Genomic DNA, 13,011 nt, shown 5'->3' on the forward strand with positions numbered 1-13,011 from the left:
AGGTAAGAAATATAAATTTTTGTAAGTGCTCTGAAGGCTGTGGAAAAATAGTTTGTCCCATCTAACATCCATGCTAACTAAGGCTACCTATAGTCAGGATGGCTCTGATACTAGCTCTGTAGGGACCCCGACTGATACTGTCGAAGCCACCGGTTACACGTGTATAGTGATCCCAGAGATCAATGCTCATAGAACACACATAAGCTGAATAATAAGAGTCTTACATCCATAGATACCGATTTACCCAAATTATGAACATTATGGTCAAGTCTTGAGTATATCATCGCATCGGAAAATCTTTGTTGATAACTTGGACCCATGCCATCTGTCTTAACCCTACAGGCATTCTGACTAGGGAAGCGTCCTAGCTCGCATGTTCGTCACCAAAGAACTCTTCATCAACTACCTATTCTTCCAAACCTAGCCAAGTAAATAGCCAAGGAAAAGCCACTGAGTACATCTGAATGTACTCGCAAGCAACCCAAGAGTGATAATAGAATAATTATGCAAGGCTCTACTACTAAATTGGCCTTTTTCCGCAAAGCTAGTTTTTCTCATCCAATTATGATCATCACTTATTAAGGTCATGAATGTGTCTGCAGCAAGTATCAAGAGGTTACAGACATCAACACCAAGAAAGATTTATGAACAACTCATGCTCAAGCTCATCGTGACTTCCTCATGAATCAAATCAACAATATTGCCAAACAGTGTTGCTTTTCAGAAACATGTGGGAATAGTCTAAGCAGCACCACCCAACTATCCTTGACCTTGGACACGACTATTCTGTCGGATTGTGGGATCCAAAAACCCTAGAGAGGTTTGAACTCTGGGGTGTGTGCAAAGATCTCAACCTACCGAGCCTGCCTACTCACAATCCTCCTAAGCCTAGCGCGTCGAGCTCAAAGGGACAAGAGACACAACAGTTTTATCCTGGTTTGGGCCACCGTTGTGGTGTAATAACCTACTCAGTGTTTTGGTGGATTGCCTCGAAGGGCTGAGGATGAGCTAGTACAGTGGATGAACAAGCCTCAGGAGGTGAGGTATTCTTGAGCTGGTGTGGTGTATGCTAGCTCTACTTGTTCTTCTCCATCCCCTCCTATGGTGGTGGCTAGTCCTATTTATACTGGCCTTGGTCCTCTTCCCAAATATCAGCGGGAAGGGATCCCACAACGGCCGGATTCGAAAGGGGACAAGTAGTACAGTCTATCCTGACAAAAGTAGTCTTCGCCTGCGAAAAGCCTCTGGTTGGGACGCTGCGGTGGGCTCGTCGATGACCTTTGTCCTGCTGTCCTGGCGGTCTTGGTCTCGTTACACTAGAATGGAAACCTTTGGTTGATTCCTCCAGACTCCACGCCAGCGCCCTGCTTCCTTATCACCGAAGAGGAAACCTGCACTCTGCGCCCGCCTGGCCTTGGTCGTCATAGCTCACGTCAGCTGAGCCTCGTGAGGCGACCTGCATAGAATTTTTCGCCCCTCAGGAGCCAGCCTGAGGAGGCCGATTCCTTCAGGGGTCTTGGCATCGCCCGCCTTGCGAGGCTTGGCCCCTCGTGAGGGTCTTGTGGTGTTGGTGTTGGTGTTGATGCCGGGTCGTACCAGGTCATCGATGGAGCCACGTGGTGGGCCGCAGGCAGGCAGGGCTGGATACCCCCGAATCCAGGACGCCAACAGTAGCCCGCGGGCCCAAGGCACGCTCAGACTTGGCTTCCAAGTGAAGCCAAAGGGCAAGTGTCGAGTGCCACAGGCCCTAACTGCCTACGGCATTGATGATGCATGGCGATTGATGGGACATGGGCGACTCCGCTTCCCCATGCTGCCTCGGCAACTCATCGACTTGACTGGTCGATGCGGCACGTAGAAGGTCATGATGGTGCGAGGTCGTGGAGGCCGGCGATTGGCCTCCCTTGCCTATAAATGTGAGGAAGGGGAAGAGCCCCCCGTCCATCTTTCCTTCGTCTTGCTCCCGCCTACTTTTCTCATCTCCGCCTTGCTCCCATGGTGTCGCCGAAGAGGTTTTCAGCGGCCGAGAAAGGGAAGGCCTCCAAGGAGGGACCAGCCTCTCCTCCTCCCAAGTGGGGGCGCGGCCGTCCCCGCAAGCACCCCGCGGTTCCTCCGGCAGCTTCTAGGGGGCGCGGGGGCGCGCCCCCCCGAGGCAGCATTGCTCTAGGCGCCCGCAATGACACCTCTTCCCGCGGCGGGGGCCACCGGTTTGGAGCAGCCCCCATGATGAAGGGAGGAGCGCTATGATCGTATGCCTACCTCGGTCACGCTTTTCCTCACTGTACGTGCTCTGTGTGTTTGTGGTGTGGTCGGAGGGCCCGGCTGGCACCTCTCTTCGCCTCCCGCGCTTCTTCTCCGGAGAGCTTCCTTCTTCGGGGCCCAATGGTCTCTGGCTGTAGGCTGACGGCTGCTTGAGCATGGCTTCGTGGGTTGGTACCGAGGTCACCGCCTCCGGTAGCGTGGTCCTGACCCCGCGGCCGGCAGACTTTCTCCCGCGCGCGTAGCCTGGGTGGAAGGTGCACCCTCCACTTCAAGTACGATGGCCTGGCAACCCTCTATGTGAGGGTGTTCAGGGAGGACGGCTGCCGCATGGGTGGCTCCCCGGAGGGTGGCCGCGATGATGACGGTGGCGACGGCGAGTTTGGTCTTGGCGAAGCGCGCTCCCCCTCCCGCGACGGTAGCTCTTCCTCGGATGAGAGCTCGAGCAATGGCGGCTATGACCGTGCTCGGGTCAAGGATGTCGGGGGTTCGTCCCGCCGCGGCGCTCTAGTGAAGCTGGAGAGGAGCCCGGCGTGAAGCTGGGAGCCGGCGAACTTGGACTCAATTCCGGCGCCCCCGGGTCACCTATGGGAGAATTGGTGGAGCGTCGGGTCACCTTGAGGCGCTGGTTGAGGATGCGACGGTCGTGCCGAGCTCGTACGCCTTCGGGTCCTCTTTGTTTAGCTTTTCCTTTCTCTTGCAATTCGAAAAAAAAGAAATATATACCCTGCGGGGGCGTGTAATGAACTGTTGCTCTTATGCCTTTTATGCTATAATTGCCATCTTGATGATGTGCTGTAATGTTTCTGATCTGAGTGAGTTAGGGTAGGAAAGCTTAGCTTGGTATGTGCAGTCATTTTTTGCCTCACGAGAACCTGACCTCAGGTACTTGACGGGGCCCCCTTCCTCGGGGAGTCTTTGACGCGGCTCCCGGAAGATACGCCGTGTGCTATCAGGAGCCATGACATGGCAGAGTTGTCCTTTGAAGGAAGAGAAAACTTGTCGAGCGGCTCACTCCCCCTTACACGAGACCCATGCCACAGATTAGTTTGGACCTGATGCACCACGTCGCGCTGCCCGGGGGGCATGGACATGAGGGGTGCTGGTGCCCGGGGACTTGATCAAGGGTTCGTCATGAGGATGAAGCCGAAATACCAGGGTTCGGCGTGGTGCGCGCGCGCAAAGGCAAGCCCAGGGCGCGCACACCTACCTAGCCCCACGTGCGAGGAGCGCGAGGATAAGTGGCGGGCGACTTCCACCTCTCTCACGTCCTTAGACCAAAAACAGCTTAGGCGAAGAAAACAACTCGAGGAACCAGCGTTCGGGAATGCCAAATCCATTGAAAGATTACTAAAAAACTGCAAGCAACTTCAGAAAGCAAATGAAGAGCCGCATCCGACACCTAATCTAGTCTTCTCACCAACGCGGAGCTATGTGCTGCCACTAGGATGTGGGAGGGAGCCCCCATGAGGCCCCAGGGTGGCTCTCAGGAGACTCCGGGGCGTGTATAGCCCCACTCATTATTATGTGAGAGTGTCACGAGCGGAGACCTTCACAGGCCGGAGCCTTGCTTCACAGGTCGGGGCCTTTCTTCAGGGGTGGAACTTCCGGAGGTGCTGGATGTTCCAGGTGTTCTAGTTGGGGACCCCTTCCTGTGTCTCCAAGCGTGCGACGGCAGGCGTGCAGACACAGGCAATCCTAAATGGTCCCTCCCACATGGGAGAGAGATTGTGCAGCCCTTCCCTGGAGAGCACCCGCCTCAGGATGAGGTCGCCCACCTCTAACGTCCTGGAGCGGACGCTGCGGAAGTTGTACCGCCATAGCGCCTGTTGGTACCTGATACATCTCTGTCGTATCTATAAATTTTGATTCTTACATGCCAATATTCTATAACTTTCATACACTTTTGGCAACTTTTTATATTATTTTTGGGAGTAACATATTGATCCAGTGCCCAGTGCTAGTTCATGTTTGTTGCATGTTTTATGTTTCGCAGAAAACCCAGATCAAACGGAGTCCAAACGGGCTAAACACGGACGGAGAATATTTTTGGCATATTTTTGATATTTGGGAAGAAGAATCAACGCGAGACGGTGCCCAGGGGGCCACTAGGCAGGGGGCGTGCCCCAGGGGGGCAGGCATGCCCCTGACCCTCATGGGCACCCTGTAAGGCGGTTGCTGCTCTTCTTCTACCGCAAGAAAGATAATTTTCAGAAAAAAAATCATGGCGAAGGTTTCAATCCAATCAGAGTTAGGTATCTCCGGTTATATAAGAAATGGTGAAAGGGCAGAATCCAAAACACAAAAACAAAGAGAGACAGAGAGACAAATCCAATCTCGGAGGGGCTCTCACCCCTCCCACGCCATGGAGACCATGGACCAGAGGGGAAACCCTTCTACCATCTAGGGAGAAGGTCAAGGAAGAAGAATAAGACGGGGGGCTCTCTCCCCCTCGCTTCCGGTGGCGCCGGAGTGCCACCGGGGGCATCACCATCACCGCGATCGACACCAACAACTTCACCGCCCTCATCACCAACTCCTTCCCCCTCTATGCAACGGTGTATCTTTTACCTACTGTAATCTCTACTTAAACATGGTGCTCGATGCTATATATGATTTCGCAATGATGTATGGCTATCCTATGATGTTTGAGTAGATCCGTTTTGTCCTATGGGTTAATTGATGATCATGATTGGTTTGAGTTGCATGTTTTATTATTAGTGTTGTCCTATGGTGCTCTCCGTGTTGCACAAGCGTGAGTGATTCCCGTTGTAGGGTTTTGCAATACGTTCATGATTTGCTTATAGTGGGTTGCTTGAGTGACAGAAGCATAAACCCGAGTAAGGGGGTTGTTGCGTATGGGATAAAGGGGACTTGATGCTTTAATGCTATGGTTGGGTTTTACCTTAATGATCTTTAGTAGTTGCGGATGCTTTCTAGAGTTCCAATCATAAGTGCATATGATCCAAGAAGAGAAAGTATGTTAGCTTATGCCTCTCCCTCAAATAAAATTAAAATAGTGATTACCGGTCTAGTTATCGATTGCCTAGGGACAAATAACTTTCTCGTGACAAAAAGCTCTCTACTAAAACTAACTTAGTTGTGTATTCATCTAAACAGCCCCTACTTTTTATTTACGCGCTCCTTATTATCTTGCAAACTTATCCAACAACACCTACAAAGTCCTTCTAGTTCCATACTTGTTTTAGGTAAAGCGAACGCTAAGCGTGGGTAGAGTTGTATCGGTGGTCGATAGAACCTTTAGCTCCTTGTTGGGTTCGACACTCTTACTTATCTAAAGAGGCTACAATTGATCCCCTATACTTGTGGGTTATCAAGACCTTTTTCTGGCGCCGTTGCCTGGGAGTCATAGCATGAGGTGAATATTCTCGTGTGTGCTTGTTTGCTTTATCTCTAAGTAGATTTTATTTGCTGTTCTAAGTTGTTCTCTATCTTTAGTTATGGATATGGAACACGAAATACCAAAAAAATTAGGTGTACTGGCTACTCATGGAGATGGAGAACCTCCTAAAACCCTCGATGCTCGTTATGTGAAAGATATTATGTACTACTTTGATAATTCTGAGAAAACCCCATTAAATAATGTTATGGGAGACATGTTGGATCAACGTAAATATTTTAGGGATTATCGCTTGACACAAAAAGGGAAACTATTATGGGATCAAATTTATATGTTGTATTGGTATGCTAGGCAACTGTGCTTGAGATATGATTATACTTGTTGCTCTAGGATGAAGGCTCCACACCTTCCCTTTTCATGCAAATTTAATGATAATAAAACCTTAGCTTCTTATGCTAATGGTATATATGATTACTATGATGTGGAACAAATAGAAGAATTCGTTGCTTGTATGGGTGCTTATGAAATTGAATCTTTGTTTAAAGAGTGTGAAAATCTTCATGATGTTGTTTACAGACCTGAAAATTTTGCTATACTTAAATATTTCTATGAGAATGATGAATTCAATTCCGATATTGATGAATTTATTGAGGAAGTCTCCACTGTCCAAGAAGAGACTAATATTTTGCAGGAATATATGGAAGAAGGAATTAATGATACTGTGAGCTCATTGGATGAAAAAGATGATGTGGAAAGCGAAGAACAAAAGGAGGAAGAGCGGATTAGCTACCCGTGCCCACCTTCTAATGAGAGTAACTCTTCAACTCATACATTGTTTAATTCCCCTTCGCGCTTACCGAAGGATGAGTGCTATGATGATTGTTATGATCCCGTTGATTCTCTTGAATTATCCATTTTTGACGATGCTTGCTATGCTTGTTGTCAAGATGCCAATATGAATTATGCTTATGGAGATGAACTTGCTATAGTTCCTTATGTTAAACATGAAATTGTTGCTATTGCACCCACGCATGATAGTCCTATTATCTTTTTGAATTCTCGAAACTACACTATATCGAAGAAGTTTGTGCTTAGTAAGGATTATATTGACAGGTTGCATTTTACCATTGCACATGATGATTTTGATAGATATAATATGCATGTGCTTGCTGCTCCAACTTGCAATTATTATGAGAGAGGAACTACATCTCTGCCTCTTTATGTTTCCAACACGATAGAATTGCAAGAAACTGCTTATACTATGCATTGGCCTTTACTTGATGTGCATGAATTGTTCTTTTATGACACGCCGATGCATAGGAAGAGAGTTAGACTTTGTTGTTGCATGATATATGTTACTTTGTGCTCACTACTAAATTACAAATCATTGTTAACTAAAATTGGCTTTGATATACCTTGGGATCCGGGTGGATCCATTACTTGAGCACCTTATGCCTAGCTTAATGGCTTTAAAGAAAGCGCTGCCAGGGAGACAACCCGGGAAATTTTAGAGAGTCATTTATTTATGTTGAGTGCTTTTATATAGTCTAAAAATAGAAAAAAATTAAGAGGGGAATCCAAAACTTTTCAAAAAGGAAAGTGAAAGTGAGAGAGACAAGCATTGTTGAAGTGGGAGAGCTCCTTGAACTTTGTTCATGCTCACGGAAACTTTGTGAATCTTAATTACAGAAACTTTTCCTCAAAAATAAGTATCCCCTTGTACAATTCCATTGTATTATAAAAATAATGTGCTAAGGTTTGCCTTTAGGATGTTTACAATGCTTGTTGGTTTGTGCGGTGCAGGACAGAAACTTTGGCTGTAGTGCGCGATTTTACATTTTTTACTGGAATGTCAAATGGTTCTGAAACGTTTTGCACTGTGTTTCTATACAATTTTTTTATGTTCCCTAATTTTGGTAGAATTGTTGGCGTACCAGAAGTATGGTGAATGTTCAGATTGCTACAGACTGTTCTGTTTTTGACAGTTTCTGTTTTTGATGCATAGTTTGCTTGTTTTGATGAAACTATCAATTTCTATTAGTGGATTAAGCCATGGAAAAGTTATATTACAGTAGACACAATGCAAAAACAAAATATGAATTGGTTTGCAACATTACTTAGAGTAGTGATTTGTTTTATTATACTAATGGATCTTACCCAGTTTCTGTTGAAGTTTTGTGTGGATGAAGTGTTTGATCGAGGAGGACTCGATATGAAGAAAAGGAGGAGAGGCAAGAGCTCAAGCTTGGGGATGCCCAAGGCACCCCAAGTAAATATTCAAGGAGACTCAAGCGTCTAAGCTTGGGGATACCCTGGAAGGCATCCCCTCTTTCGTCAACAAGTATTGGTATGTTTTCGGATTCGTTTCGTTCATGCGATATGTGCAAGTCTTGGAGTGTCTTTTGCATTTAGTTTTCACTTTTGTTTTATGCACCATGCTGGTATGAGATAGTCCTTGGTTGATTTATAAATGCTCATTGCACTTCACTTAAATCTTTTGAGTATGGCTTTATAGAATGCTTCATGTGCTTCACTTATATCATTTGAAGTTTGGATTGCCTGTTTCTCTTCACATAGAACACCACCATTTGTAGAATGCTCTTTTGCTTCACTTATGTTTGTTAGATCATGGGCATATCTTTTGTAGAAAGAATTAAACTCTCTTGCTTCACTTATATCTATTTATAGAGATGACAGGAATTGTCGGCGTTCTGGGAATGGGGGTCCCCAGACTTGCCTGTCTGCGGCCTGCAGCGTGGCTCAAGCATTGGCCCAGTACGGCCCGTCTTCATCAACCCAAGATGAAGCCCTCGCGAGGGGCCAAGCCTCGCGGGGAGGACGATACAAGGCTTCCTGAGGGGCGGCCTCACCAGGCAGGCTCACGAGGAGGCAGAGAGATAAGGCAAGGAGTACCTCGCGAGGTGCTCGTGACGCAAGCCATGACGATCGAGACCAGGCGGGCGCCAGCCAACGCAGTGTCCTCGTTTCCCCTTTGGTGCAAAGGGGGAAAGCGCAGGCGCGGAGTACATAGGCATTAGGCAAAGATTTGCCTATCGGTGCAACGAGACCAAGACCAGCAGGACGGTAGGACGGAGATAATCATGGAGCCCAGGACGGCATCATCGCCAGTGCCTTTGGCAGTCGAGGACCAATTTTAGTCAGGATAGCTTGTACTAGCTGTCCCCCTTCAAAATGGCCGTTGTTGGCTCCCTTCCCGCTCAATATTTGGGAAGAGGACCAAGGCCCCTATAAATAGAGATAGCCACCACAGTAGAAGGGGACCGAATCCTTCCCTAGCAGAACACCGTACCAGCTCAAGAACACCCCTCTCGAGGTTGTTCTTCCTCTGTACTGTTCGTGATCATCTTTAGAGGCAATCCACAACACCATGCACTGGATTAGGGTATTGCACCACAACGGTGGCCCAAACCAGTATAAACCTTGTGTCCCTTGTGTTGTTCATCGTGTCGCTTAGATTCGCGGCGAGGTTTTGGGGCGCGGATCGGTAGGGAGAAGATCTTCGTGCGCACCCCAGAGTTCGAACCTTAGGGGTTTTGCCGGAACCCGACATTCGACATTTGGCACGCCAGGTTGGGGTGCGCCGGAATCTTCTTTCCGCGGTTTTGCGTTCCATTGCTTCATCGCATCCATGGCAGACGCTCGCCGAGCTTGCGCCGAGCGTCGGGCTGCTCTCGCCGCCCGCGTCGCCCAGATGGCTCCCGTCGGTGGGCCTCCTCATCGTTCTCCGTCGCCTTCCGCCAACGCCGCCACCGGACCGGCAGGGAACGAGCATTGGGAGAAGGCCCTTGAGAGGGCAGATAAACTGTCGGGACGGAGTTTCTCCCGGCAGATAGAACTGCCACAAGAACGGCTGCCGGGAAAACTATTTCCCGGCAGATACAGATCTCCCTGCAGTTCCGCTGCCAGGAAGCCCCGTTCTCCCGGCAGATAGATGTGGTATGCCGGTAATCTAATTGCCTGCAGTTATGATAATCCCTGGTAGATAGTCTGCCCTTACTTTTACTAGCCGCAGTTTGCCTGATCCTGGTAGCGTGTATATTTATTTTTATTTCTGTTCACGTATATTTATTTTTATTTCTATTCACACAGGAATTGACTCAATATTCAGTAGAAAATCACAAACACATAATGATTAAAATTCAGTACTACAACATTCATACATGCATTCAGTAGCGTCCAACTACATCAATAAACAGAATTTACATAGACAATTAAGATTTCTTTTGTTCAAACTAAGCTAAACAAGTGGTTTGAGCTTGACACGCAGCTACAGCCATGTCTAGGAAGACAAATTGTTTGTTCGGAACCTTTTTATTGGATGACTTCATTAGATGTCTTGTGAATAACAGACTCGCCACCATCATGTGAAACAGCATAATTTAAACAGGACCACATGTCTCCCGCAGAAGAATCACCAAGCTTGCAATGCTTTTGAAGATCAGAGCTTAACCTTGCGCCACAAGATTTTGTTGCTGCCATGAATACAAGAAACATCATGTAGACATCCTAGTTGACTGGTACAACTGCTATCACGTAGAAGTTTTGTAGCATTCTAACAATCTCATCCTTGTAACAGAACTTACAAGCTTGAGACACAACTTGTTGTACTGCAGAGAAAACAAAATCAAGTTTAAATTTTTGAAAGTACAAACTAGCAGCATCTACAAACTAACAAAATATCAACATCAAACCAGGAAAAGATTTAAAAACATCTAATGAAGATATGACAGCTGACATGTGCTTTTTCAAGAATATTTCAGACTTTCAGTGTGTGTATATCTAGCAATGTAACTATCAATGATTATAAATGATAAATTTTGACACTTCCAAATACAATTCCGGATGTATAGTACTCCCTCCGTCCCAAAATAACTGTCTCAACTTTGTACTAGCTCTAGTACAAAATTGTACTAAGCTTGAGACACTTATTTTAGGACGGAGGGAGTACATAGTAAGCAGTAAAATACAAGGTCAAACAACTTGTACACATCAGAAAACTGCATGCCAAGCATATATAGCATGTTTATACTCCCTCCGTCCGAAAAAGCTTGTGCCTCAACAGATAGCATCATGCAGGACCATACAGATAAACAAAATTTCTCATGCCATTTGATGATTAGTTTTGTACCATGTATAGGGCGGAGGCAATATATCTTCCATTTTAAAAGGAAAGGAAGGGCATCACTCCTATCAAGATCTCCCAAGTTACAAGGGTAAACTACTCGTGGTAGAAGTCCACGCTACCATATTACAAGTTCTATCAAGTTCATCACTCCTATCAAGATCTCCCAAGTTTTCTAACCAAAGTTACATTAAAAAGAACATCAAAAGGGATATTACCAGAGTGTGCAAAAGTACTGCATGTAAGAGAAGAATGCCACAATATATCATAAGTTTAGTTGCATTGATATCCCAACACAAGAAAATTAGGAACTCATTCCAGAGGAAGATCGCCAACGAGCATCGGTAAGGACATACTCATGGTCCCTAAGAGCATCGGTACTAGAACCATCAGCAAACCTCTTTCATGTTGATGTTTTGCAAGAACTTGTTCTGCCTATAATACTATGATTTTCCTTATGAATCTGCTTCCTTGAAATATAAATCTATTTTAGAGGAAAACAAATACCTATAGTTACACAAAGTTCTATAAGTAAGGCTAGGAATAGTACTTATACTATTACAGAGGCAGCATGCAATTTAATTTATACAATGAAGAAACTGTATAAAAGTTGAACATCAATAGACTAAATGAACCAGGTTACCAAAAGCTGCTTCGCAAACCAGAAAATGCATAAGGAAAATCTCATTCCTAACTTCACATTTACTACTTATAGGCAGTGTGCTGCAGGAAAAAATTGAGAAACCTATAAGGAAGTGATAATGAAAAAATTAAGGGCGATCAAAGGAACCAACCATAATCAATAATGCTAAGTGATGAAGCAACTGAACATCCTCTCGAACTCAAGGGAAATATTCTCGTGGCTCAAGTAAGTCTCGAGGTCGACCTTCCTCGGGTATTCTGTCTAGCTTCTACCTTCATTCTCCGCCTTGGTCTTTGTGCGTTGGCAGCTAGCCTGTTCTTCCGGTAGCTCCGAGCAGACAGCCACTCAAAAACTTCTTCACTAAAGATGCATAAAAAACACTTGCTATCAGATCAGGTCAAAGCAAACAGCAACTAAATGCATGGTTTTTTAAAAGAGACACCAGCCTTGTGAACGTTAGTGCAGGCCATGCCACAGCTCGCAAATGTCACTCCATATTTATCCAGATTGTACAAGACCTGATTGCTAGGTAATTCCACATATCCATTTTAGACAATGCAATGCCTGCTACAATAATACTAGCTCGGGTGAGACAGTAAATAGTAGTGTTCATCTATGAGATACAGTTTAGTTGTTCGTCCTTTTCAATTACCCATAAAGAAGTTTCAAGCCATCTACATAACACTCTGCAGATATACACTTATCTATACACTATAATGCTTGACAAAGTCAGTACAAGTAGCATTTTTTAACGGAGGGGTAAAAGTAGCATTGCTTCGATTCTAATTGTAATCATTGACAACTTTCAACACAACTTACAGAATTAAAGAAATAAAATGAAGAATTGCTAAACTTTAGCACCTTCACTCCAATATGCAAGTACAGCTGATGAAAACTTCCCAAGTACATGTAAACTGGTATATCATTGATTAAACAAACTAGACCAGATCCTTCTAGCACATGGGTCAAACAATTGATATGCGTCCAAATTTTGGATCACACATCAGCACAAAAGCTCACGAAAGACAAAACAATCTGGATTATCTACTAGAAGAGAGGAGAAATCCATATGTTACCAGACTGCCGGCATCTTCTGGTTCCTGGTCGCTCACTTCCTGTCACTTGCAGGGGTGACACTGGGGCACCCAAACCTAGCCGCCAAACTACAGCCATGCCGTTGCCGCCGGCTGCACCGAAGGCGGCCACCCAAAGCATATGCCCGCTTCCTAGCTTCACGCTCTGCTCGGGCCGCCCGGATCTGGAGTTGTGCCCCGCGCCCCGTTGGCCGCCTCTTGCGCACGTCCTTCGCCGGATCCGGGGGCCGCGCAACCGCGTCCTTTCTTCCCGCATCCCCGCGGCAGATCCGCGGTGTGGGCAACGGCTTCGACCTCCTCCGCCCATCGGGTCTCCCTCCCTTCCCGTCCTTGTGCAGATAGTTTGGGACGAAGAGGCGAAGGGTGGCTGGCGACAATAGTCGGGGAGGCACTGCGGTGGGATGCTTGGGGTGGCGAATGGTGGTCGGCCACAGCGGAAGGTGCTCGGCGGCGAGGTGGCCGGGGTGGAAGTAGGGTAGGTCGATTTGGATGAGGTTGTGATTTGGGGCAG

The 13,011-nt window shown here is 46.5% G+C and overlaps 1 long non-coding RNA gene across 1 annotated transcript; it reads right to left on the reverse strand.

The window, feature by feature from the left end:
* Window positions 1–9,756: 9,756 nt before the first annotated feature.
* On the reverse strand, window positions 9,757–13,004 carry LOC119296152. The gene is made up of 3 exons (XR_005144916.1): window positions 12,483–13,004; window positions 11,558–11,766; window positions 9,757–10,248 (listed from the first exon to the last, which is right to left on the reverse strand). It is a non-coding gene; the product is annotated as an uncharacterized LOC119296152 (long non-coding RNA).
* Between the last annotated feature and the right edge of the window lie 7 nt (window positions 13,005–13,011).

This window comes from Triticum dicoccoides, chromosome 4B, assembly GCF_002162155.2.
Source record: "Triticum dicoccoides isolate Atlit2015 ecotype Zavitan chromosome 4B, WEW_v2.0, whole genome shotgun sequence".
Lineage (NCBI taxonomy): Eukaryota > Viridiplantae > Streptophyta > Magnoliopsida > Poales > Poaceae > Triticum > Triticum dicoccoides.